This window comes from Pseudopipra pipra, chromosome 8 (genome assembly GCF_036250125.1).
Source record: "Pseudopipra pipra isolate bDixPip1 chromosome 8, bDixPip1.hap1, whole genome shotgun sequence".
Classification (NCBI taxonomy): Eukaryota; Metazoa; Chordata; class Aves; order Passeriformes; family Pipridae; genus Pseudopipra; species Pseudopipra pipra.
In genome coordinates, this window is record NC_087556.1 from 16,495,817 (window position 1) to 16,523,118 (window position 27,302).

General features: G+C 40.2%; 1 protein-coding gene across 2 annotated transcripts in view; it reads left to right on the forward strand.

The window, feature by feature from the left end:
* Positions 1-3,850: 3,850 nt before the first annotated feature.
* SORBS1 (sorbin and SH3 domain containing 1) overlaps positions 3,851-27,302 on the forward strand; it is a 167,222-nt gene continuing 143,770 nt past the window's right edge. Inside the window, exon 1 of one of the 2 annotated variants that reach the window (XM_064663717.1) lies at positions 3,851-4,008. The gene's annotated coding sequence lies outside the window, so the exon portion shown is untranslated. The remainder of the gene's footprint in view (positions 4,009-27,302) is intronic. The other variant, XM_064663718.1, reaches the window with a different exon arrangement.

The window sequence follows — 27,302 nt, forward strand, 5'->3', positions numbered from 1 at the left end:
CACTCTGTGATTTTGCCTTTGGAAAATGTTGCAGTTGCTCTGTCTGGATGCCTTCATAGAATCAGCATGACTTTGTGTCTGGTTTAAACAGTGTGATGAAGGATGGTGGGAGCCCAGAAGAGGGGCCTGGAGTCAGTATAGTTGCATTGAGTTGGTGACACAGAGACTTACCTGAGATACACTTGATTTTCTTGTCTAAGCTGCTGTCTTATGAAGTAGAGTAGTTCACCCTTGAAGTGCACTTTTGCTCAGGCTATCACTGTGGAAATGGCAGGATTTCGAATCAGTAATGTCACAGATTTTATTTTAAAGACATCTTTATTTTACAAATTAAAAAATGTATTACTTTAGTGCTGTGGAACGTTTATCTGGGTTTGGGTCAAGCAGAGGTTTTCCTTTTTCTCACATCCGGGCCAGCAGGCTGCTAACAAGCTCTGTCCCATCCAGTTCCTGTGCCACCTCAGGGAGGGGATCCCTTTCCAGCACTAAATGGGAGCAGTGAGCATGTTCCTGCAAAGATCGAATGTGTGTCTCCTTTGACATAATCCTGGGACCAGCATCAAATGCTACCTGTCTAGAGAAGGGTAAACTTCTCTTTTAAACTCACAGCTCAGAATTTCAGTGGGAAGGAAAGGGGGTGGGGAGGAAATGTGTAGTGTAGCCAAAGTCTTCCTAGTAAGAAGGATTCCAATATATGTTTGAGTGCTTTTTGTCTGTGTTGCCCCATAATCCATTTATCTCTGTTTTCTCATACCAGCTATTTAGCCATTACATTTATCTTGTTTCAGTGAGGGTATTTAGATTAGCATTAAAATTCCAATGCACCTGGGTAATGTCTCAGGGTTGTAAGTGTGGTGCAGTCTTTGTATTTGCACACAGAACAAGCCCTTTAAAGAGAGGGATGTCTGTCAATTGATGTTACTGTGAAGGCTACTAGTTGTTCTTACAGGCCTCTACCTGAAGTATCAGCAGTGTTAGTCTCCTCCTTGTAGTTGTCCTTGAGAGACACTGTTCAAGGGAAGAACAGAGCTCAGTCCTTGCTCTCTGGGGCAGTTTGCTGAGGATGCATTGGCAATGGGGAATATTTATGCATTCAGCCTGAGATGTCTCTGCATTGGATTCAAAGCAATAACTTTGTGATGAAAGATTTGTTCCCTCTGGTAACATGGGGCTTCACAGGAAGGGCTGAGTTCACTTCCTAATGAAACAATTGGCCCTGCTACATACTTTAAGCTCTCATGTTCATGTGTCATCTTAGACTAACTGCAGTTATTAGGTTGGCTGCTAGTAACATAACAGTCCATTACATGCCTTTTTTAATACAGCTGGGGCACAAGCAGGAAGGCAGACTTCCTGCTTTTGAGACGAGCGGGAAGATGGGGCATTTCAGGAGACAAATGTTTGCTATTTGCAAAATGCATAGCATATGGGCATCTGTAAAGTCACCTGCTGACAGCAGTGAGGTACAAAGTCCTCTCCTGATACAGAGGAAATGTTGGTTTCTCACAGATAGCCTGAGTAAGGTTTGATGGATTTTTATCTGTATCAGCTAAATGGTGGAGGTTTGTTTTTTGAGCATTTTTTGAAAGATATCTGCTTTTATTTAGGTGGATTTTCAGAAAAGCTCAACAGCTTTTGAAATCTGAGTCATGTATGTAAGTGTGCTTTCACCTAAAGTCCTCATTTCTCCATGGTTTAACTTGCAGTTGCCTGCTGCTGTGGATGGGGTGGCCATGTCAATGCTAAGGTTATATCACAACAGACCTGACTCTGTTGCAAGCAGAAAAGACCTACATTTGTGCATTCCCTGCAATCTTGTCAACTCATTTTTAGTGCTCCACAGTGTCCATAAGCAACTGTATAATCTTTCTAAGGATAGCAGGAGTGGTATCTAACAGTGCAGATAAAAAACATGATCCATAAGTTCTTGCAGAGGCACTAATGCAGCAGAAGGGTAAAACCAGGTTTGGTATGTGCTGCTGCTGGATCTGCCTGATGGATGAACCTGTCCTGCTAAGCACTCATCTGCCTTCCCTATGCAAGATCCTGGAACAGAATAGCTATTCTAGATTGGCAGATTGATATTCCTGGGTTCAGAGATGAACCAGCAAGTCCCCAATATACTTAAAGGTACTTGAGCTGGTTCTTAGAAGCATTGTTTCAGGAGCAGAGACAGGCAAACAACTCTTACAGACCTTACAGGTCAGGAGAGATCATGGTTACAATGATTAACTGCCTGCCTACCTACACTGATCCTGTGTTCTGCCTCTTTTGCATGGAGATGTACGTATATGCTTGCACACATTTTGCACTCTGATAAGTCTCTAAATTAAAAATTAGCATTTCAGCTATGAGGTCAACCCCAGGCCTTGCTTTCAGTTAGTCTCACAGATGGCTATTCTTATCATGCAAGGAATCTTTTTGTTTGGTTGGGTTTTTGAGGGGTGGGAATACCAATGAATAAAATTTCAATTCTTTTTTTCTCCTTGATGCTATTCAGCCTGGGTAAGATGAGGTTTTGTGCCTAAATGGGTTCAATAGTTTTGGCAGGATGCCACAAATTTTATCACCCTGCTCTCCATCAGAGAAGAAAACCATACATCTCTTTTCTGCCCAAGCTGGATTTCAGATTTGAGAATTCCCGGCTGTCCATTCTGCTCTGAGATGACGGTCACGTTCGTCTCTCCTGGGGATTTCAAGAAGCCGAGGGCTGCTCGGGATCATCGCTGCAAACTTCCGGTCCCCATCTGGAAGGCAGCGAGCCTCCTTTTGTGTGTATTCATCTCTCTGAAATGAAGGAGGTTTTTCCAGCTGCCCTTGCGAGGTTAGTGTGGGGGGAACAAAGTTTAGGGTTAAACTTCCTTTGTGTCATCTGGCAATTGGAGACAAAATATGTTTGATCTTTTCTCAATTTACAGATTGAGATCTAATCAATTTCTTTTGGCAATTGGTTTGAATTACTTGGTGATATTTTTGATTCAGGTGTAGTATTGAAGTAAAGACAAACTAGATTCTTATGGCTGTCAGTATATTAAAGACAACAAGAACTTTGAAGGTGAAGAAGAAAGAAAACAGAATGATAACCTCTGAAGATTAAAAAAAAAACACAAGATGTCATGACAACCTGAGAAGGATGAAATTCCCTCTGTACATGGTGTTTCCTCTCTACACAAAGGCAGCACAGTCAGGCCATCTGTGGGTTGGTACCTTCATATGTTTTGTGCGTAATCTCGAGTCTGGACTGGCTTTCCCTCACTTTGGTGGAGTACCTAAGCTGATCTGGGAGTTGTGCCCTAAGCATTAATGAAAACAAAATGGTAATATTAATTCAGTGCAATGGAGGGTGAATGAGACAGATTTCCCCTCTCCTCTATTTGATCTCTTTTTTTTTTTTTTTAACCAGATGAAGCATTCAGTGATCTACCAGTCCTCTTCCCTCTTCCTTCATATTTTCCTCTCCATTCTTCAGAGAGAAGATGCATGCATACATACAAAATTACACACAATCGATACACCGATGGCTGCACTGAAAGTCCCTTGCTCAGCCGTGTACCCACCTCACCGGTGCACGGCTTTCCCAGCCCTCAATCCCCAGCAAATTTCATCACCCTGGGAACCAACAGCGACCGACACACGCAACAGGTCGGGCAGGGGCCGCCGCGCCCCCCGTTCCCGGGCTGCCAGCCGGGCGGCCGCGCTGCTCCCGCCTTCCTCGGGGTCGGCTGGGGTTCGCCTGCCCGGCTGGGAAGCGCAGGCCCTTTTTCCTCCTTCTCCGTGGAAGGGGCTCGCTCCGTGCCGGCGCCGAGCGGGTGGTTCCCGCGCCGCTGCCGGCGGGCGGGCGGGGGGCGGTGCCCATCGGCGGCCGCCGCCTGCCGGGGAGCCGCGGCGGCGCGGGCGGCTCGGCTCGGCTCGGCTCGGCTCGGCGCGGCTCGGCTCGGCGGAGCTCTGGCGAGCTGGGCTGTGGCGTCCCGTCCGGGCGGGCACGGAGGCTGCCGCTGCCGCTCCGAGGTAAGCTCGTCTGCGCGTTTAACTTTGCCGGGGTTTTTGCAGCCGGGGCTTTCGCAGCTGTGGCAGCTGGTCATTTCTGCCCTCTGCAGTGGAAATCGCCTTGGGTCCATTTTATTTTTGAGATTATTTATACCCATAAGGACTAGTCGTTCTTTAAAGGGCCATTATGCTGTGGGATATTAGCGCCTCTCTCTTCTTCCCTAATATCCGGAGGCGCTGTCGGTGTTACACCACAATTTTTGCAAGTCTTTATTCAAGCCTTATTATTTGCAGGTAGAATAGATTGCAGATGCAGAGAAGTAGGTTTGGAAATGAGCTTCTGGTGCTTGTAAATAGAAGTGCTATATTTCTGTCAGTGGGAAGGGGGAGCAGATTACAACGTTGCTTTTAAAATGAGAGGGAATTCATAGGGGTATATTCTGTGTACCTTCGGACTCAGCAAACTGAGTGAATCTGGTGTGAGGAGTCTGTGTCTACTTGTCCCGAGAGAGCTAAGCCCAGGATGTATGCATTACGGTTGTTCATTCATCAGTGGCTGCAGATAATGCAATTACCAAGTCAGCGGCGCATGGATGCTGCCCTGCGTGTGACATACAGAATACTGTACTTTAGGAAGCCAACACTTAGTGTAGTTTGGATAAAACAGAAGCTTGGAATGGTAGGGTATGAAACCGTTGTGTCTTTAAGTGGAAGGGAGGGTACTGGTTAGCCTAACTCTATTGTTTCTGAATATTTGTATTTTGTGTGCTTCTCTGCAGAGGTGTAAATACCTTTCGCAATTAGCGCATAAGAAATTCAGGAGTGAAAAATAATTGGCAGCACCTTCAGGTACCACCAGAACCTGATTAATGGTAGGTGATTTAAATGTCTGAAAATATACAGTAGTTTAGTTAAATCCTATCATAAAAAGGGCTTCATTTAGGTCTCAGTTTTTTATTTACAGATCAGATTCTGCAGCCAGGGTCTGGCTACCTCTCTCCTGAGGTATCTTGGAAGGGAAAGAAAAAAAATCACTAGCATGATTACCATGGACACAACTATTCCTTATTTATTTATTAGGCTATTAGGGTAATGAAGAAAAGCCATGCCTGCCCTGCTGTGCAGATCTCATTTCAGCAAAACTGCCTGGGCTCCTGCTGTTACCCTTGTTTGATTTTTAACCAGTAGGTGACCTGTGCTGGTGTCAGTGCCATGGTTGTTACACCTCTATGTATGTGTTCAGTAAAGAAGCCCCCAAATCAAGGGCACCAGAGTGAAACCCAGATGGTTGATAGTGGGATTTGTTCTGAGCAGAATGTGTTCTTCACTCTTCTGCCCAAAGATCAGTGTTTCCTTACTTCTGGTTACTGCTTCTTTATTCTGCTTGGTATGGCTCTTACTGCTGCTGTTTCGGGGAAATATTTGGTATATTAGTATTTCATTTTTATAGATTGTGCTACTTGAAGATTGTTCTCTCTTGTATTTGTTGCTACCTTGCCATAAAAAGAAACTGTATCTGTCCCAGACTCTTCTCTACCCAGAAGGTATGGCAAGGCAAGGGGAGGTTTAGCTTGCTCAAGGTTACTTGCAGATATATCTCTTGACTTCTAGAAGCTGGACCACATTGGTTCTGCTACAGGGATACACATACAGAAGAGATGTATGTATCACACTGGTGTGCCTAATGAATCCTATTTCTTTTATTTTCCCCTTTTCTTGTTGAGTAGGTATACTTATTATCTTCAAATAGTAGTTATTTTTAAAGATAATCCTGTTTTATAAAGCCAATATGGATTCATAATGCCATAAAAGTATATAAGTAGTGATATTTATAGAGTCAAAACACAGCAAGTGTGCCTTTTTTGGAATACATCAGATTTTTTGTAAATATAAACAGAAACACACACATACACACAAGCTCACACCTAAGCTGCCTAGAACAAGAAAGAAACAGTGCCTAATAAATTTCACATGCCCAGGAGGCTAATCTCAAAGTCAGAAAGTTAAGTATTATGTGCTCTATGTGAATATTATTTGCAGCTTCCTTTTTCTTTGATACGCAAATGATTCAAAGAGTACAAATGTAAAGATTCCTCCAAAGGAAGGTCATGTGATAAGCAGGTCTCTTCTTGTGTTTTCTGTTTGTAGGAGAGGGAAAATATTTGGAGTAGGGGGAAAAGGAGAATTCAGAGAAACTTTGAAGCATTCTGCAAATGTTGAATTACTAGTTTACTGTTTTTTGCAGAGGTTGAATCTGGGGAAAAAACAGGAACTTTAAACCTTTGTGAAAATTACATGTCACATTTGAAGAATGTGCTCTGTGTACATGGGTGCATGTGTGTGTGTGCACACACTCGGGTCACTATTAGGACATGGCAGCAGATACTGGTCATGGGACTTATTTATACTGATATGTTACTGTATACAGTGTGCTAATTAATTGATGAAACTATTACAGAATGCTTTGTCTCAATGGTATCCGGCAGCAGAGAGCTACATTGGTTAATTCTCTGTCCCTTTATGTTTCTCTGGTGTTATTTTTCAGTTTTCTGTACTTGACTTCACTGAATGCCTCTTTGGTTTTATGACAGCACAAGGCAGTTGGGGAGACCAAAACAGTGCCTTTGCTGGTATTGTTTGTTTTGAGCAAAAACTATACTATATATCTCCTAAGATGGATGAAGAGTCATGGTGTTTTCTCTCTCTTCTGAGTCCTTTGCAATGAGCCAGAGAGGTTCTGCTGGTCTGATCCCGAAGTCTTCAATCCCTTCCATAATCCCATTAACTTCTGTGGAGCTATATATGTGAATAAGCATTATGGAATTAGGTTGTACAGTGGATGTTGTTTGTGGTTCAAGTGTTAAGATAGGCTCAGCACTTTCATTGCTTAGTGTAATTTATATCAGTGAGAGGCTACCTGCAGGATTATGGAAACTGCTGCACCTTAAGAGCTGACAAGAAGTTTTCAACAGAGAAGCTTTTTTTTTTTTGTGAGATTTTTGATTTGGATTTATTCAGGGCTGGGAAATGCACTGGCAGCATGGATAAAGTTCAGTGTTCTTTGAAAATTGTTTTTACTTCAGGCCTTTGAAGTTCTCAGTCATGGGTAGGTTGTTTTAGTCTTTGCTCTTATTGTGTAAAAGAATATGCTAGGGCTTTTGCTTGCTACTTAACATTTCTGAAGTAGGAGCCTAACAAAAGCCTGAGTTTTCAACAATGCTGGATACCCAGATGTTTTCCTTCTCTTCTTCGTTTTCTTGGGTGATTGGCACTTAGTCTGTATATCTAAATAGGAATTTATGAACTTGACCTTTGACATTAGTATGATTTCAGCCTCTGCTCCTTTGCAGACTATACTGTGACCCTTCTGCATGCCACAATTTAAGCAGGTTTTGGACTGACTTAGTATTTGGATCAGTTATGGGAGAAGGTTTGGGAAGTGATGATGTCATGTCTTCACACTCAGCCAAGAGAGTGCTTACTCAAGCATGGCAGTAAAGTCAAATGTGCTACTGGAAGTGTCTTTCAAAGAAGGTGTCACACTGATGCCATACATGCTTTGGTTCTTCAGCACTTTGCAGGTTTTTTTGCATGAAAATTGATCCATGCCAAACTGCTTGGGCAGTGGTGGTCAGCCACTCTGTGATAACTCTGCCAACTAGATATAGTCATGCCTCATTCTCCTCTTTGCATGTAGTTGCTGAGTGTTGCTAAAACAGACATGACATGCCATCCCAGAGAGAAATGCTATTTAAATACTGGAAGAAATAATAACATCATATATGCCTTTTCATGGTCTCACTAATATATAATGAAGCATGATTAAGTAATTTTGGATTCCTGCATCATGGATCCTGTTTGTTGGAATGTGTTTAGGAAAACAAATAGTATTAGATGAGAATAATGAGGTAGAAAAACTGGTTTGTGATGTGCTTCTCAGATCAGACACTTCATATCAGAATTTGGGTGTGTGAATGCCCACGTGTCAGTCAGTATTTTATTCTCTGTCTCTCATCCTTTGCATCTAGATATCTGTCTAATGCATATGATATAAACCTGGGTGTTTGGATTTCTTACCCATTCACAGTAAGAGGAGGTAATATGGATTGATTTTTAGGTGAGTTTTTTCCATATCCTGTGTGAAGTCTCTCTAGCTGCAGAATTACAGCGTAGCACTAAATCTGTTTCTTATCTACAGATGTCAGCATAGGCAGGCAGCTCTGCTATCACTTTCCAGCTGAAGGAAATGAGATGTGGAAAGGTAAAGCAATTTCTACAAGAAATTATCTTTTATATCCATAGCCAATCTTGTAACACTTTATTGATGTTTGCCCTCTTCAGAAACAATAAAAACTTTGAAGTGAGTGGCCTTATCTTAGACAGCAAACTGTTGCTAAAATTATTCTTTGTTAGGAAGACTTCTGAAATAATTCCACTTCCTCTTATCCTGAGAACTAAGAGAAGATTATTCGGTACTATGACAGCTGGGGTCTTTCAGTGCCTCCATCAAAATGGGAAAACAGGAAACAGCAGCATGCATGAAAATGTAGTTTGTCTACAGATTTGATTTATAGCTTTAAAGGTCTTTCAAAGAATCAATTATTTGTGTAATATGAATGAAATACACTCCAAGACCAGAAGGCCATTCTGGTTTTGAATAAACACTGCAACACTCATTCACATAAGGAACAGCTTTCCTAGAGCAGAATGAACATAATTAGGATGAAGATGACTATTTGGAAAGGGAGGCTGATACCAGAATTTGAATTAATTTTCCTTTGTTTCCATGTCTGTATTGATCCTAACTTTTGAGAGTCAAAAGTAGCAGTTGGTCAGTTATTATTATGAGTTTTGTGAGTTTCAGCCCACTTTCCAGTGTCTACAGCATTGCCATTACAAGGGACACACCAGTGGTGCCCTTGCAGGAAGGCCAAGTCTAATGGTCCTCGCAGTCAAATGCCTTTTTATAATCATAGGCATAGTTCTTCTGGATGAAGCAGAACAAGTTAGTTGTGTGAGGCCCTAAGAGAGAAAGGCCAGATTTAGGGACTGTGCACTTGGAATTTTGCCCAGCTACGTCAATAACAGTAATGTCATGTATGGTAGTCTTAGCCCTCACTTAGCTCAAGCCCACAGTTTAGAAGAGCTAAGAAAAAGCAATGAGCACAGAATCTTATTTGACATAATGTGGAATGATAGCTGTCATTATCTCAAAATACTCAGATCAATTCAGCTGAGAGTTTGTATAGCATTTATGGTTGATAGTAATACATTTACAAAAACAGTCTAGGTGAATTTATAGATATTTATCCTTTAATCATTGGTGATAATTAAGCAAGGGACAGTACTAGACTGAACTAGGTTTCCTTCCTACTCTCCATATTCTTTGTTGTGATGTACTCTGTCTGAGATCTTTAAATACTGTGGAAAACTGTTTGCAAGCAGTTGTTCAAATAAGACATGTCTTTGCAGTGGTGGTACTTGTAACTTCCCTTTTCTGTCTAATTTTGTAGAATTTTATGGATTAAAGTGTTGGTTTTACCAATGGTTATTTTTCTGAAAACTCAGCTGAAATGTATTTGCACGTGAAGTACCTCTATTCCTCATGGAAAACCATTCTTGTGTTTTGGGGACAAGCCAGTCACAAAACACAAGCTGTACTGAGAGAATAGCCAGTCATGCGGCACTGAGCTCCACAAACACTTGTTGGATATTTAAGTGTGGTTGGCACAGAAGTTTAGTCTTCTACTAAACTTCAAGCTGAGTTTTGTATGGTCATGACAGGAGGCATCAGAGCCAGTGCTTGGCAGGGGAGAAAAACCCAGGAAGATTAATGTGACCTGTTGGTGTCTACACTGTGCCTTAGAGGATGACCCAGGTCCTAGATGCTGGGTAACACACTGGCTCCTGGGGTCTGACATCATACTGTCCCTAGCAGAGTCTGAACTGTGTGAGCTTAGGCTGCCTAAAAATGTTACAAGTTCTTGCAGGTAGTACGAGACTGTGCACTATTTTCTAATAATTCCCACCTCATCTCGCCCAACCGGAATCATCACTGCAAGGGTAGGTGACTTGACTAGAGGCTGTACTGTGTAGGGTCTCCTCACAGTGTTTTCTGTGTCTAAGCTTTTCTCTGGGTCACTGAATGCTCATCCTGAGATTCCTTCCAGGAAGGGAGAGAATTCAGTGCTCTAGGCAGTTATGAGGATGCGTCCGCTGTCTCCAGAAGCCTTAGAGAAGATCTTTGTGTGGAGTCCCCTCCATCATGTAGTGTGAGAGATACAGTATGTAGTATTCAGTATATCAACTTAGAATTGCCAGTCAAGTCTTGTGTTGCAAAGAAAATTGCAATGAATTTCTGCTTAGTGGCCTGTGCCAGTAAAATGTGTTTCGAGAAGATATCTTCTCAGAAACCTCTGGGGCACAAGTCTGCAAAATGGGGAAAGAATATATCACATATCCAAACATGTTGAGGAACAGTTAAAAGCAATAGATGCCCCAGAGTTACAGCTTCCAGAGAAAAATCATTAGGTATTGCAGTTTCTCCTGGTACAGTGTGACAGAAATAGTACTCTAATAACACATTTTAATAGTTGACTAGATATTTAGGTTTTTTTCTTCTCTTGAAAAGTCTGGCTGTGCTGTCAGTACAACTAGACTGAAAGCTCTTAGGCTGATTAATTATTAAAAGAACACACTAAATATTTTACAGCTTTTTATTTTTTTTATTTTAATCTTATCTATTGGTACTTATCACAATACATGCTGAGAACTTATATCACTTCCAATAAAAGATTAAAAAAGAGTGAAGGTTGTGTAAATATTTGTTTCCTCACTTTATCTTTGCTTCAGTGTCTTCTCTCTTCAATACCTCTCTGAATCTTTTTTGTTCTGTAAGTAACCAAATAATAAATGTTTTTTGAAAACTTATATGTCCAGCAGATTTGTGCTCCCCTCATGTAAGATGTTATATGAATGTACAATAAATATGAGTTCATTTGTCAGAAAATTTGCTTTTGAGAAGATAAGATGTGCCAAGCAACAGTATTGTAGTGCTGTAAGACTGGGGTAGACAAACATTCACGAAGAACACATGCTTTGTGTCCTACCTTGCCGTATTATTAGGCACCATCTCTTAGTGTATCTGTGAGTCAGGAGTCTTTCCAGACAACTATACAAATGTACAAAAAAATCATAGAATCAGAGACTCCAAACCTGGAAATCACATTTCCTTGGGCACTGAAGATGCTTGGATATGCATTTAACATCTTGAGCATATCAGCAAAATATTGTGCTTGCTATAACAACATCTAGATGTTTCAAAGACCTGTAAAAATTGTGTTGTGGTTCTCCTAAAAGTGGTGCTTAGTTACACATATGGCAGTGCACATATGTGTACACCAACAATGTATTATTATTCTTGACCTTTTTTCTATTTTATTGCCTGGATTCAAAGAACCCTGGCACCAACTAAGATCAAAGTCCTCATAAGAACAGGCCTTGTGCAAATCCACCAGAGACAGCATCAACCCAGAATGCTGTTGGGCTGAGTGAGAAGACTGGACTAGGAGGAGGATGAAAAGACAATGGGGCATTGTGCTGTTGACAACCACTCTTGCATGAGGAATGACATGGGGTCTGGTGGTCTGCCACCTTTTCCTTTCCTTTGTAGCTTGGCTTTGGTCTGTGATCTGACATTATGGGGCAGTTTGCATTTGGTAGTGAGTCTTCTCTTGCCTCAGACAGATATGAGACAAAGTTAGCAGAAAAAACTCACAGGCACTCTAACCTCTTTCCTAAGCCCACGTAGTTTTGTGAGACTTCCTCTGTGAAGACTGATAAACAAACACTGTTATTCAATCTGAGATATATTATCCATAGAAAAAAATGCCTGAAAGTACTCAGAAAGAAAAGAAACTTCACGACATCTTCACAAAAATATGGTTCTCTTACTGACTCTACGACGGATACTCATGATAGAAGAGATCTTCTAGGCTGGATATACCTATTAACAGTAAGCTTTTAATTAAAGTGTTCTTAAAATTTGTATTATTCATTTGTTTAGTTTACTAGGTGGTCTCCGGAACACTGTTCTATAAACATTATCAATATTTTAATCAGAAGGCTGTGCTTGTTTTTTTAAAAATTATTTATACTTAGAAAAAGGATACAAAGCCCTCAAAGAGTGTTTTCTATTACAATTCCTGGGTCACTGTACCCCATGGTATAACACATGGATATGAAGATGACAAATGACTGGCCATCAGTCTTTGTGTTTATGGTACTGAATGAGTGATTATTAGACTTAAATCATGTTGCTTATGTTTTATTTTTAATTAGCTGAGAAATGTGATGTATGTATCTTTACATGATTGTTGTGATCTTCTTTAAAACCACGAGTCTGTATCTTGGTGCTAAAACTGAACTCCAAGAGGAAGGGTTTATCAAGCAAGTAAATTAGCTGGAGATTCTTGGGTTAGAAGCAATGGAGGAACAGAAAGGAATACTGTTATTTAGCTCTGAAGGGTGGAAAGTGGAATAGACTTAGCAGTCAGACATTCCACATAAAATCACTCTGTTCAGTGCAGGAAATGAATGCAGCAGAGGTGTTCCTTCTCCCTGCAGCTGGCTTTAACTCATGGCACTCCTGCCAGTAAGTCTTTTTCCTCAATGTACATATATTGTATGGCTGTTTCTCTTTGGGTGGAATTTTGATTAAAAAGAATCCAAGTCTCTTGTTTTGCAGTCAGATTGCTGGCAGGAGTAGAAGCACCTCACATTGTCTCCTCTAAGTTCTCCCTGGGAGGGTGTTTTATAGTTATGTCTTAATGTGTGTATTCGTAAGATTGGGAGAGGGCATCTGGAGAATCACCTGCTATGTTGTGAGGCCTCATTAAAGAGAGAACAACAACCCTTTGCCATCTCACAGCCTTCACTTTTGTTCTTTCTTTCTGTCTTTCATTGTTTTTTACTGGAACAAACAAGCTATGAGCACACTCAGATGTGCGTATTTGTGCCCAGTGAAAACCATCCTGTCCGGCATGCACTCGTTGTGTTGATCTGAACAAATGTTCTGCTGCTGATACTGCATTTACTAGAGCTCAGACACAGTGTGAGCTGTGGTATTTTGTGACTCATGCTTCATCAACTATAACTGTTAGCTGTGTTCTAGCCTTTGCCAGCTCAAGAGACCCAGTATTTGATCCAAGCTTGTTGGGGTTGATGGAAACAATCTCATTGCTTTGTTGAGTTGTCAGGATACGATGTTAAATAATTTCTCCCTTTTGATTTTTAAATTTAAATACATTGGCCTGGAATTAATAGTCAGTGAGAGAGAATGTGGAAATGTTGCAATGGCATTGTAGTTACTTTTGAGCAACCCTTGATGCTCAGTGGATGGAATAGTCCATTACTGCCATAACATAGTTGCCATGTTTCACAGCAAATGCCAAAAACTCCTTTTGAACACCACAGTGTTTGCCCTGTGATTTTCCCCACTACAGCAGAGATTCTCTGCTGTAAAGAGAGGATGTTTGCTATTTCCAGAGGCCAGCCCACAGGGAAGGTCCAGTCATGAGTGGTTCAGTGTTTCCTGGGGGTTTAGGGCTTGTACAGATTCCTCAAAAGAGAGTTGATAGTGGAGCTCTGGAGAGTGCCACAGATATTGCTTGCTGTCCAGTAAGAAAAGACAATGTGAGTATCTCTGTCTCTCCCTCCCAACAGAGAGCTGTTGGAAATTTCCCCAATCTTAACATGTTTAAATGAACATTTTAGTTTACTTGCTGGCTGTCACTGGAACTGGAGTTTTCTTTTTTATTACGTGTGACATTTCTCCTCCTTTTTGTCATTGTCTTGCTGCCTTCTTAGATGAAGTATTGTGTCATGTTGTTTGTTCTTTTATTTTTAAAAACAATATAATCTAACTTACAGAATCTAGTTTTTATAAAGGTTTTAAGTTCAGCCCTGTGAAATCCTGTGACTAATTCATGATATGTCCTTGTTCTATTATTGAAGCTTACAAGCTGTTGTCTAAGATATATGAGGGATGTTTCATAGATAGGTTCATTTCTTTTACAGGAAAACTAAAATTTTATGACAAAGGATTTCATGCCTGTCTGTTGTAAGTTTTATGCCTATACTAGTATTTTTCAGTACAGTAGCAGCACAAGGCCATGAGGTACCCCACCCTTGTTATGAAGATTGGAGAAGTCTGTAGGAATTTCAGGCCAGTCACAGGTTTTAAGAACCCATGTGCTCTAGTACATTCCCTGCTACATGAGCTAAAGCAAAGTCACTGTTAGTGGATACTGGCTGAATGCTCAGCAATTGGATCCCATATAACTTATATAAGTCAATTTGGTAAAGCTTTTTGAAGTGAAATCTAGTTGTTGAATTAAAAAAAATCACCCATAATGATTTTATATAGACTTGTGGCCTTCAAAAATATCACGCTGCTTCTCTGGCACATCAGCTAAGACTACAATTCAGTCACCTGGCAACAGAAGTCATTTGTGAGTCCTGTGTACAAGGACACCTCAGAGCCTCTGTTTGCCTCATAGCATTGAGTGACAGGAAATCCTCACTGCTTGAGCTGCTGGATGTCACAGACCTCCTTATCTTAGGTGACTTGTTCGTACTGAACTAGCCTTCGGTTGACAGTTAGCTTCTCAGGCAAAACTTAATCCTGTGAAAAGTCTGCTTTATATGGCATCTTGCCAAGCCATGGTCTGTCCTTCTATTAATTCAGATTTAATTAATTAATTCTGTTTGTAATGGTTTAGTAAACTAAGGCCAAGTCTGAGAATGTAATTAATTTTGTATTTGGGAAGGCTACCACTGAAATGAAGACCATTTTGCTCAAATAAAGAGCATTGGGATCACTGCCTTTCATTGTTAAGGCTCTATTCGAAGTGAGTCACCCTCAAGTTCCTTCCTCTTGTCATCACATAGGTGCAGACAGAATGATACAAATTTACCTCCTGCAAGCTGGTGACTACATACAGGGTGGATGCAGGGGAAAGCATTCACCACTAAGCTTAACTGTGCCTGTCTCAGCAGCCATCCTTGCCTCCCTGCGATGTCATGCCCACGTTCCAGTTGACACATGCTTTGGAACAGGGCTCTGCGAAGCACCTGTCACACCTCTTGATGTGGTGTCTAATAGGGGAGGTTTCTATTTTCAGCTCTGTTACTGATGTAGTACAGAGTCAAGTGTAAATTACACAACGTTCTTTTATACTTCCACTCTCCTATCTCCAGCCTGCTACTGTACAGTAGGAATCTTGGTTTATTTGTGCTAGTGCTCAAGGTGATTTTAGGGCATACAACTAATATGTAAATTAACATGAAAACATAAATTATGCAGGAAACTATGTTGATGGCTCAGTGCAAGGCAGTCCCTGATAGGTGCATGCTGATTGTGATACTATCCATGGCCAAGTAGCTGGTGAACTCATAAGAGAAAATGTGAGCAAGAGATCTGGTTGTCTTTATGTGGCATTTTGCAAATGTAGACTGATATTAGCTCTGGCAATATCCCCTCATTTTGAGTATGCCGTAGAGTCCCAGTTCCAAGCATCTGTTGTAATCTACTCCAGAAGCATCTGTGCTCCCTGTAGTGAGTACAGGAACTTTCACCACGTGTGGTTTATGGGAGTGACTTTTGAGTCATTGTGAGTGTAAAGTACAATAGAGCTGTGAGACACTATCTTTGTGGGAAAAAAAAGTCATTGCTGGAGTTGATTTAATCATCTTCCCCACCATAAGCTTCCACTCTAAATACTAGAACTTTCTACATTTTCTTTTGTTTGGTTAGTGTTTTGTACAAGTCTGCTAGTCACAAGATTTTAAGAAGCAGTGTATGTTATCTTTCAATTCTATTTTGCTTTCCCTTCCATGAAATGTTGAGATAAACACTTTTCTAGCCTCTGAGTGGTTGTGGACCATATGTTCCTGTAAAAGCTGTAATTTCCCACTGAAGGCTTCTGTTTCCATTAAGCCATTCTGGATGTGTGGTACGTGCTACAACACACACTGACTTGAAGAGCTGCACTGTAACCCAGCTGGGTACAGTGCTGATGCCTGATGCTGAGACCTGAACCCAAAGCATAGCTGAACTATTTGGAGCCCAACCTGATGCCAGATCTGAGTGTGAGTGAGAAAAATTTCTTTTTTAGTTGTATGCAACATGTGCAAAAAGTGTCCTTGTGTGGTCAAGAGACTGTTGTGTATGCTCACAGAACAATGCTAACACAGGGAGACTCTGAGGGAGATAGACAGTGTAATAGAGGAGCAGCTATTCAATCACTAATCACACAGAATTCAGTTCACTGGATACTGCAGGCATTAAAACAACTAAGATAAGACTGTCACTTTCCCCAAACCATTCTATACTGCAAACACTCACCTTACATGTGAAGGTGTAAGTTCTTCACCTTACATGTGACGGTGAAGTTAACAAGTGCCTTGGATCTTTCCAAGGTCCCTCATGGTTCCTATAGAAGAACCACTGTTTCCCGAATTTCAGGCTGAATGTTGCTGAACTCACTCAATATGCCACAGCATTCACATCCTCGGGTGTGAATTATATGCTCAAGCCCTCTTAAAGTGCTCATGTAAGTTTACTTCCTTTTTATTAGCATTAATAAGGATGACCAGCTTAAAGGGTATTTGGATCCATCGGTTTGCACCTGGCTCTTTTTTTTTTTTTTTTTAAGAGCAAACTCTGAATCAAGCAGGGATGTGGATGTGGCAGAATGAACTGTTAATTTTTGTTGTGACGGCTGCTGGCCTAGCGTGTATCATAGGTGTGGGCCTGTGCTGAGAGGAGGGCTCTGCACAGAGTTCACTGTGACTATGAAAAAGGGGTGAGCAGTCTCCCTGCTGGGAGCTGGGCTCTTGTGCCTGGTGGTCCCAAGTGTGGACCAGGAGACTCTTGTGCTCTGTGCTCTTCCAACCAGAATAAGAGGACAGAATGATAAATCGTGTGGTTTCTTCTTATTTCACTGTAGCTTTCTCTGGTTACTCTGAATGATTAGTTATCCCAACTCCATTTACTATAGAAAGCATCTACATAACTAGTACTTGGCCAACTTGTGGATGCCCAAATTAGGAAACCTGGAAGCACAAGAGCAAAGGAGCACAAGGAAACAGAAAACAAATACAGTTAGCTGAAGGAAGAAGAGATTCAGCACACATACTCCTGTCAGCTGGATTCACGAGCAACTGTTTTCCTTCCCTAATCTAAAAAAACCTTTCTATAGTTTAAATTTTTTAATCCAAAGCAATTCTGCTTGCTATGCAGATCTTATTATAACTTCCTTTCCTGCCACTTTAATATTTCATAAGAAAATATAATTTTGAATCTAAAAATTGTGTTTATGATATGCTTGCAGAGCAGCTAACTGCCTGCTAGATGGTTGTCCACAAGCAGAGGGTTGTTAATTTCTGTAACCCCCTGATATTCAGTGGATGCACTAAATGTATGAAATATTTAATGTCCTCCTGGGGACTTCTGCAAGCTATCATTAAGGAATCTATAAAAGATAAAAAAATATGCTTATGATTTATTATGGTGGGTTTTTTCCCTGCTCTAAATAAAAAAGGCCCAAAGAGTCCCTCTGTTTTGTACCTCTGGTTTTCTTCTATATGAGAAAAGCATGTCTTGTTTCCTTTTATTTTCCTTTTTTTAAAAAAAAAATAATTTATTCTGGAGTATATGTATAATTGATGATCTGGTAGAATTATCTCAGGAATATTATAAGAATGAAAACCGACTAACTGTCCAGGAAAGAAATGTTTTTATTTTGATGGCTTAAAAGTTTAAACCAAACAAACAAAACTCCCAGTCTTTTGAACACCTGAACAAACATTTGGGGGAAAAGTTGCTGTTTGCCAGAATGTAACAGCTTGCTCAGGTAGATGGCTGAAGAAGCTTCAAGTCTATGTCTAAGACATCTAAGGACACCACAGAATAAGACAAGTGATATTTTAAATGAAAAGAACAAGTGGCCAAAGAAAAAAATCCAAGCACCTCTCTCTCTTGTTTTAAACAATTTTCAGGCCTTTAGAGAAAAAAAAATGAAAAAGAGGGCACAGAACTGAAAAGGTCATCCTTTATTTATTTTACCGTGGAAGGCAATGTTATATATATTAGACTGATAAGCAAGATATTGACTAATATCTTGAACATATCTTTTTGTATGACATTAGCCAGGCAGCCACTGTTTGCTAGAAGTAAAAAATCTTCAACTTGCAACTTTTTTTTTCCCTCACCAGTTGAACAGATAGCTTTGCAATTTCTGTGCCATAGAATATGGAGGCATTTAGAAAACATCTTTTTTTGCTACTGTTCATGATTAGTAATTACTCTAGCTTCAGGGAATGATTCCATTTCTTTGAGCAGGAGGCTTTTGTTTTTCATTTTATCAGGCCCTAATCATGACACTGTTTCTTGCTGTATAAAAGCTGACTTTGATAGAGGGTCAGCATTTATATAAGTGTGTGACTGGGAGTGAGGGAGGTGCACAGAGCTGAAGTGGAAGGAAGGGCTGAGAATGCTGCTAGACAGAATCTGTCTGGCAGTTCAGACCAGGATTGTCCTCCCTTCCTAGGAAGCAAGGTAAGTCATAAAGTCATGTCCTTCAGTTCCAGACAGAAAACAAACTCTAGACTCCTGCTTCTTTCTTGCTTAACTCTATGTATCTGGTTGACACTATATATGTCTGTATGTAATGTCTTCTGGGAAATGTTTTTCAGTTGCCTCAACATAGCTAGCCAATTTAATTGCTTTGATTCCTTGAGAAGCTTAAGAGAACTATAAAAAAAATTAGATTTTATTTCTGAACTATTTCATAGCCCAGAAAGTGTTTTCCATTAGATGTTTTTGGGGATTCTGAGGCGTTCTACTAGTGCTGGTTTTTGATTGATTTGTATGTCTGTATACTCAGTGCTCTGCAGTATGAATGCTAACTGTTTTCACTGTGAGAATTATTCCAAGTCCTCTGCTGCCTTTGGAGTAGCTATTGGAGTGTACTGGAAAGCATTCTCTCCTTGTTTAGGGATTTGTGATTTTGGAGCAAGAACATGTGCCTGCTATCCTTTCTGAATAACTATAAATTACATAAGTACTGTGTCATTAGTGAGGCCACAGGTAACTCACATGTTGTTTCCATAGCTGAGGTTGTGCAACCTTACTGCAATAAGGTACTCCTTTGCACAAACTGGTGGTTTATAAATACCATGGGGAATATGTCTCTCAAGTGCTACTTTATGAGAAAGAGAACAACCATGAGAAGATATTGAGGAGAATGTGAAATACAAGAGGAGAATCATGAGTCTTTACAGCCTCAGGTCTTCCTCATGTTGCTTCTATCTTTAGGAAATGGATGAGGGGGTGATGCTTTTTTTCTGTACTGGTTTACTTTATTCAGGCTTAAGTTCCAGGGAAGATTAGAAGTAGAGTTTTGATCTAGATTTGAGCAAACTGCTGTCACTAGAGCTGCATGTGATTACTCCAGGGCAGCCTCTGAGATCTGTGGTTCTGATGGACACTGACACTAAACTGGGAAAGATAACCTTGCAAGGTTAATCTAAAAGAACAGTAATGCCTTCTCTGTGTGAAATTCATCATACCAGCATGCCCTGAACAAGCCCTGTGGTGTGTACCATGTTGTTGGGGTGCTATCAAAGCTGGTATCTAGAAAGCTGTCTTTGTAGGTACTTCAGGATAGGCCAGAATTCCAGATCCTCTTGTTAAGAACTGCAGGAATAGCAGAGGAGTACTGCGGGTTTAGTTCAGTTGGCCCTTCTTGGCCTTAACAGCCATCATCATAATGAATTTGGAATGATCACTAATATGTATTTTCCATAGAGTGCAGTGACTGTCCATTTTCTCTGAGGGAAAATGCCTTCACTTATTTTTAGCTCCTGCCTCAAGGAACCTCAGTATTCTACACAGAAATCAAATTTTTTTCTTCCTATTTCTGAGCCAACTCAGAGCAGCAAAAACCCCATCGTTATGTCTGGACAGAGTTCACATTCTGATTCTTGTCACTGATTTTCTAGTGCAAGTTCAGGTGATGCTGCGTGAAGCTCCCATGAAAAGACCTGCATGGAGTATGGAGAGGCTCAGTCACAATAATTACATCCCAATAGCTGCGCTGCTGTAATTGTAATTGCAGTATGTAATTAAGGTGATATGGAGCTGCATTACTCACATGTGCCTTTTTTATATTAGAAATGTATGATTGTATTTAAATTCTCAGGTGACCTAATCCAGTATAGTCACTAATGCCTGCAACTGAGGCAAAAGTGCCAATGTAATCATAAAAGCCTTTATACTTGGTTCAGTGAACCTGACATCATTTCACTCTAACTTGTCTCTCAATCTAATCCAACTGTACTAGAATTTAAATTCAGCACTTTGTTTATATATTGTCATGGTTTCTGTCTGGAACATTAGGCGCTGGTCTTTTTATTTCCTCTCCTGAGAAGCATGATGGTGAGCAGTAAAGAGCTCAGTGGCAGTAAGAAATTGTTTGATGACAGACAAAAGCACGTACAAAAGTTTTGTGATTTTCATATGTGGATATCTCTACAGCTGATCCTCCCCCTCCCCTGGAACAGTATCTGAGCAACATGAGTGCTCTCAGAATTCCTTTTTGTTTTCCTCTTCTTTCACTAGTAAGGTCTGAACCAGAATCTCTCAGCTGGACATCCTTTAAGGTTATATATATGTGGTATCTTAAAACTAAGATACAATTTGGACGGCTCAGGCTCAGATTGAAATTATTTAGTTATTGATGTTTTTCAGGTACTTAATCATCTGAAGTACTTCATAAATAATTTTAAATATTATCTTGTTTCTCCTTTCCAACCTCCCTCTTAACCTTCTTTCAAAGGAAAAGTTAAGATTTTTTTTCATTACAATACCAAGGTGTCCTAGCCCAGAATGACTTGCACCACAAAAACCTTAATTCAGTGCAAATCCTAACACCAAGTAGTGCTCTGAATGGCTGTTATGAGGTGCAAAATCATCCATTAAAGTTCTCCCATAATGATAAAACTGTGTGTCAGACCCACGCTGGCCAGGGCCCATGATTGCAATTTCTATCTCCAAATATTCTGTGTGAAATTTGTCCTTTAAATTATTACAGTTGTGTTTCCTCAACCAGATTTAAAGTTGAATTTCCCTGCTTCTGTAATTTCTTTGTTGGTGGTGCTGCTATTCTGAAATTTTATCTGAAGTAAAACTTAGCAACAGTTTCTTGCTGGGTTTTGCTGTTGTCCTGGCTAAACCTAGGCATTCCATTTTTCCTAGACACTTGTCTATCCTGCTCTAGCATATAACCATCTGCTTATTTTTCTCTTTCATCACTGCTGTACTGATTTCTTTTTCTGACAGGCTTTTCAGTCTCTTAGCAATTATTCTGATGCATCTGAGATTCAGGTTATTGATGAACAGATCCTGCTAACCATTTCCATGCATTCAGGTACTGGGATTTGGCATAAAATGTCCCCATGCTGCCTGTCAGACACATTCTGATGGGCTGCGTGCGTTGTGTGGTGTAGTCTCATGTGCGTTTCATAGGTGGCAACAGAGAGAGCATGTTGTCTGATGCTTAGAGGAAGGAACTCTGAATCAGTGTTTGGTTCTGATACCAGCTCTGTCAGAGTCTGACTGCCACACTGGGCAAATTTCTTCATTCTTCTACCTCACGGTTCAGGAACAAGAACTGCTGTGGCAGGCGGGTGATGCAGGCAATGACTGTCAGAGTGAGGCTTCTCAGTTCCACAGTGTCGTTTCCCTGGCTTGCCCGGGCTGGCTGGCACCCCTTGCTTACCCTATGCTCCTGTTGATGTCTGCCCACCGCTTCACACCTTCGTTAATTCACGTGTGAAATGGGGAGGAATGATTATCACACCAAATCCACCCCTGCACATGTAACCTGAGTTGAAACATGCTTTGATCAGTGCTTGTGGTGTGCTGTGGAATCTTCAGCTACGAGATGCTGCACCAGGACACTATGAAGAGAGAGATGTGTCTGAGTCCTGGGAAGGGAGTCATGTGTAGGGAACAGGCCTTGCCAAGGTCTGTGTTTCAGGTGGCTTTGCAACACTTTCCATTTGGTAACTTTTGTTCTTCAGTTTCTACATAAGTCCACATCAAGCGTTCAGAACTCCTTGTGAAGTGGAACTAAAAGATGAAAGTGTTATTTACAATTTGTTTGTCTGCTGATCAACCTTTTTCTCTTGCTTCTCCCCCCTGCTCCCAAATAACATGAGAATAGTTCTACACAGTGCACCAGGAAGTTGTGAGGGTTAATGACTCATCTCACTGCGCTCTGAACGTTACAGAGTGTTTGAAAGGGAGTTTTGTCTCTAAATACAGATTCTGAATTTCTGATCTAAGCTGAAGGATTCGAGCAGGTTTTTTAAAAAGCATCCATCTGCATCTAAGTCATGCATTGCTAGAGCTTCATGTGACCATTGTTGCAAAATTTATTGGAGAAGCAGTGGGAGGACTCCTGCCACCAGTTAAGTTGTTTGAACAGTAAGAAAGGGCAAAGCTTACACTGTTTTCAAATGCGTAGGGCCAAAATTCTGCCCGTTGACTTGGGCCTACTTTTGTTTGGTGAAATTGCAAATAGATTATGAAAATGTTTGTTGTGAAAGATAAATTAGTAGGAATTGTTGCATTTGAGACTTTTCCTTTTTAAGTAGAAACTTATATAAAGAGCTTAATTAAGCACAGAATAAATCTCAGTTTTGTTGCACTGATTGTATAAAACTAGGCTGCTCTGCTCTACATTTGCCTTTAAACTGTTTATATTACTTAAAATGTCATTCCAGAGGAGAGTTTGGCTTAGGACTGCAGCGAAAGCCATTTTATTCCATGTATGGACCTGGTCTCTCACAGCTATTTTAGTGAGTAGCTAGAAAATATTTTTTAGTGAGGCATGATTTCATTTGTGCTTATGTGCATTGGCCAGTTTAATGAGGGAGCTACACTGTTTTGCAATTCTTCTCTGCATTGTTCCATGGAAAAGACAGGAATTTTCAGGTGCAGGCTGGGGTTATGTTTTTTTAAACACTTTTTTTAGAACCACATCTTGAAATCACTGTGTTCTCAGTTTAGTTACTGAGCAGAGAAACCCTTCTGTGCCTAGAAGAGGCTCCATTAAAAAAATTACATCCCTTGTTGTTGTTAATCAACATTCCCTTTGACAGAACTAAGCCATTTTTAAACCATTGCAGCCACTGATTTCAGCTTTCACAACTCAGCCTTCAGAAAAGCATCGATTTCTCTTGTTAGAGCACAGTGACAGGTGGGTGAAGAAGATCCCCTGGTTCTGCAGTGGAATCTAAAGTCTTTCTTTCAGCTTTCATCCTTGGGACTGTATTGTGGCAGTTCTGTAGAAACCCAGTGTAAGGACGTGCTGCTCTGGGCATGGCAGCTGGGTATTTGCTCCCAGGACAGCTTCCCTTAGGGTGGATCCCCAAAGAGTGGTAAGGAAAGTATATATGCTTGACTGTATTTTTATTTTGGCACTATTCCGTGCTAAGGAAATAATTTTGAGCCTTTTTTTGTTTGAGGAACTATTTGGTGTTTGTTCGGAATCCTCCCTAGTAATAATTGATATGATGTGGTCTTTTAATTTGGAGAAAATGTTATAAAAATGATGACTATATATTTTTATGCTGGATATAATCAGAAATAGTAGTCTTTTATGCTATTGAATACTCCTTTGAAAGTGCAGAACCTCTAAGTAGCAAATGGTCATTCTAATATGGCTGCCTAGTTTTCTCCATATATATTCTAGAAAGTTCCTTATTCCTCTTTCATGGGATTTGTCTCTGGAATTAAAGGGCAAATTGCACCTCTGACAAGACATGCAGCCTTTGTGCTGAGACTGCTTTGTACTGACTGCTGACATCCATTGTTATAATCTTTATACTTTAAGTGACCTGGAGTCAGATTTTTGAAGGTATTTATTTGCTTAAGAGCCATTAGACTAAATGGGATTTCAGAATTGCCTAAGTAAATTAGAGTCCTAATTCACACTGCAGATCTAATTAGGAGACTTCATGTATCTTTAGGTGCCTAAATATCTTTGTATAGCTGCCTGCTGGATACTAGGAACTAGCCTGAAAGCATCCCCAAAGGCCACAAAGCAATAGTCAAAACACAGCAATTTTTGGTAGACTTTTGAAATTAGTGATTCAATTCAAATTACTGAAGAAGAGGCAAAAGGCTTTGAATTTGTTATTGATCTTTGTGTTTCAAAGTACTGTGAGTGAGTACTTGAGTGAGATCATGTTATAGAGCTGGGCTGAGTGGATGTGGGGCTGATAGAACATGTGTATAGCCAGTGCCACTTCCAGCACCAGCTGGGCTCAGCCTGGAGCTATTTCATGCTTCTCCTATTGATAGGAGTAAAGATTTACAAGAGACATTAGCAACTGTCAGAGAAATCCATGGTTGATATCTCATCAGCTTGAAGCTTAGTGTCTCCTCAAAATACTGCCATTCCTTGGATTACTTTTGCTCAGTTTGGAGTTCTTGCAAGTTTGTCTTTCGGGCACGTGTTCAGTTGACAGTCCTTTAAGAAATTCTGTTTGTTTTCAATGAAATATCTTGAAAATTTTTTAAGATTATTCCTTGAACTTACTACTTGGCTTCATCTTTCTCCTAGCAGAGAAATGAGAAAACATGCAGAAACTTAATAAGTTGCAGAATTGGGTAAGTCCTGAATACGTCGTCTTCAGAAATTCAGCTGTGAAGCAGTGTGATTTTTGGATATTTTTATATTTAGATGTTTGGAGGCATTTAGATGTATGATGATTATCAATTTTGTGTATCTCAGAGAATCGTCACTAAGTTCTTAATAGTCAATTGAGAAGGTTCTTGCACAAAGAGAAGTTTCCTTTCAAGCATGTGGCTAAACTGAGCTAAACCGTAAGTTCATCTGTTCTTGACTTTGCTGTTATGTCCACTTATATCAGAATTAAAGCTCAGATTATGTGGGTCAAGAATCTTATGACCTACTTGGGATATCACTTTGGGTTATATTCAATGCCAGTGATAAGTATGCAATATAGACATTGTTTACTCTCCTCCGTTGGTGGTGTAAGAGCCAGGCTTTTCTTGAATTTTAGTAAAGTGCTTATTGTGATCTTGAGCTGAAATGGCATAGTAGTCACAGCACCAGAGTTGGGCAGATGTAAGAGGCAGTCTGAGTAATGTCATTTGTCTCAAGGCTGCTGAACAACTGAGAGAGAGCTTGATCTCTCTCAGATTGGTGTGTTGACCATTCAACAAGGCAGTTTAAAGTGAGCAGTGAATTCCAAGGGGAAAATTTTGAATGGTCTACCTGGGTCTTATATGTTCTAGCATCACACAGTGGCCATGTTTTTTCATTCTCTGGTAAGACTTCTTTGAAGATGAATGCAAAACAATTCCTCAGAAACATTGTTCGGAGGTGTTTTTCTTTATTTACTTTTAAATGTCAAATATTTGGTTTTCCCTGTAACCCTTGGAAATTATTACATTGTCAAATACACCTGGAATTTACTGGATGCCGAAGAACACTTATCATTAAAAGTGTTAAAGGTAGAGAAGTCAGAGAAACCTTTACTAACATACAACAATGTCATGCTAGAGTAGCTCTCAGTAATAAAGAGTGGCTCTATATTCCCCAGGGCTGGACCACATGGTAGAGCTTTGTGTATTTGTCTTTGAGCTGTTGGACGAAGTCTTTTAATCTGAAGCAGCAGAAATTCGTGTTTCTAAGTTAAGGTGGTTTGTATGGGAACAATATTCCTAGCACATTCTTTTAGTGGGACAAAGAAGGATAATCGGTAGCAAAACACAAGAAAAAATTGTTGGTTAGGGACAGTGGTGCTGAGAGAAGCAAACTATGTTATAAAATTTAAGCCCCAAATTCCAAAGAGCTATTTTGTCTCAAAAGCTAAGTTTGAAATGTCAGGACAAATTCCCTTGTTTATTTTACTGGGAATTTCACAGGTGCTGAAAGGCGTGAGATTCTTAATAACAGTTGGGTTCCCAAATACCTTGGACCTCTCTCTGAATATCATGAGTAGAAAAAGTCAATAACGCTTTTTTGAGAGTGTACAACATGGAGAGGACAAAACACCTGTTTTTGAGCAGTCGTTAGGAAAAGGCTGTAAAACAGCTGGGGAAATATTCTGTATTCATAGTTATAATGGCATGCTGCTGTCACTTGAAAATGCTGAAGCTCTGTGGTAAGCTGTTAAATTGTAGTCCATTAATATCCCCTTTGAAGTTTTTCACTCCAGGTTTTTGAATATATCTGCTTCCTTTTTTGCTACAATAGGCAGTTTTGTTTTGTGCTGGCTTGCATACCAAGTACAGTTAGTTAATGAATATTTAATTTCTGTTAATGCAGAGGCTCTCGTTATGTAGGAAAATATATTGTACAAGAAAAGCCTCAGAGTCATTCTCACACTAGAAACGAAAGTCTGAATATTTATTGTAAGTCCGCTTCTGGAAAGTTTGCTAGTTTATTCTTGTTTAAGTAATCTTTGAAATGGCTTGATGTGGAAGCTCCATGTTTACTGCATTTTTATTGTGACTGTTATGAGGCAAAGGGGTGCTAGATTATTGAGCACACTAATGGAGAAGGATCAAATATAATGGAAAGGATTGTGATGACTGATTCCTAGGCTTCAAGGCTTTGAAACAGTGTTTTTAGGTGCTACAATACATTCCAGCCTTCTTGCTGTCTAGATACATGTGGAGGCAGGAGAGAAACCAAGTGTTAAAGGCTTATAAATAAATATTAGCAGAAAATAAGATTGTACAGTATGTGATGCAAGTACAGGTGGATGAAGGGTAAACAAACTCAAACCTTTAGAAATATGGAAGTACATCTTTAATGCCTAAATCCTCAAATGAACGGGTCCTTCAAGGTGATTTCTCTTCTGTATGAACAAAAGGTTGTGCTGTGGTCTGACTAGTCTGGTACACTGTGTAACAGGCATCAGGTTGCCTGTGGGTAGGGATCTTGAATTAGTCCAAAGTCCTCACAAATAAGATATTCAGTGCTCAGACAAACAAGTATTTTGGTAAATGACATTGCAGCTTGAGAACAAAATAGCTCCTGTGTGTGTCTGCTGGGTTAGGTGATATGTGCAGTGTAACAATCTCTCCATTTGATAGCATGCTTTGAGTGTTTTAAATATTATGTTTATTTGTTGGTCAGGTATTATGCTTTCCTATTGAGAGCTCAAATGATTCACTGACGGTAGAAATTCATCTATAAAAATCTACC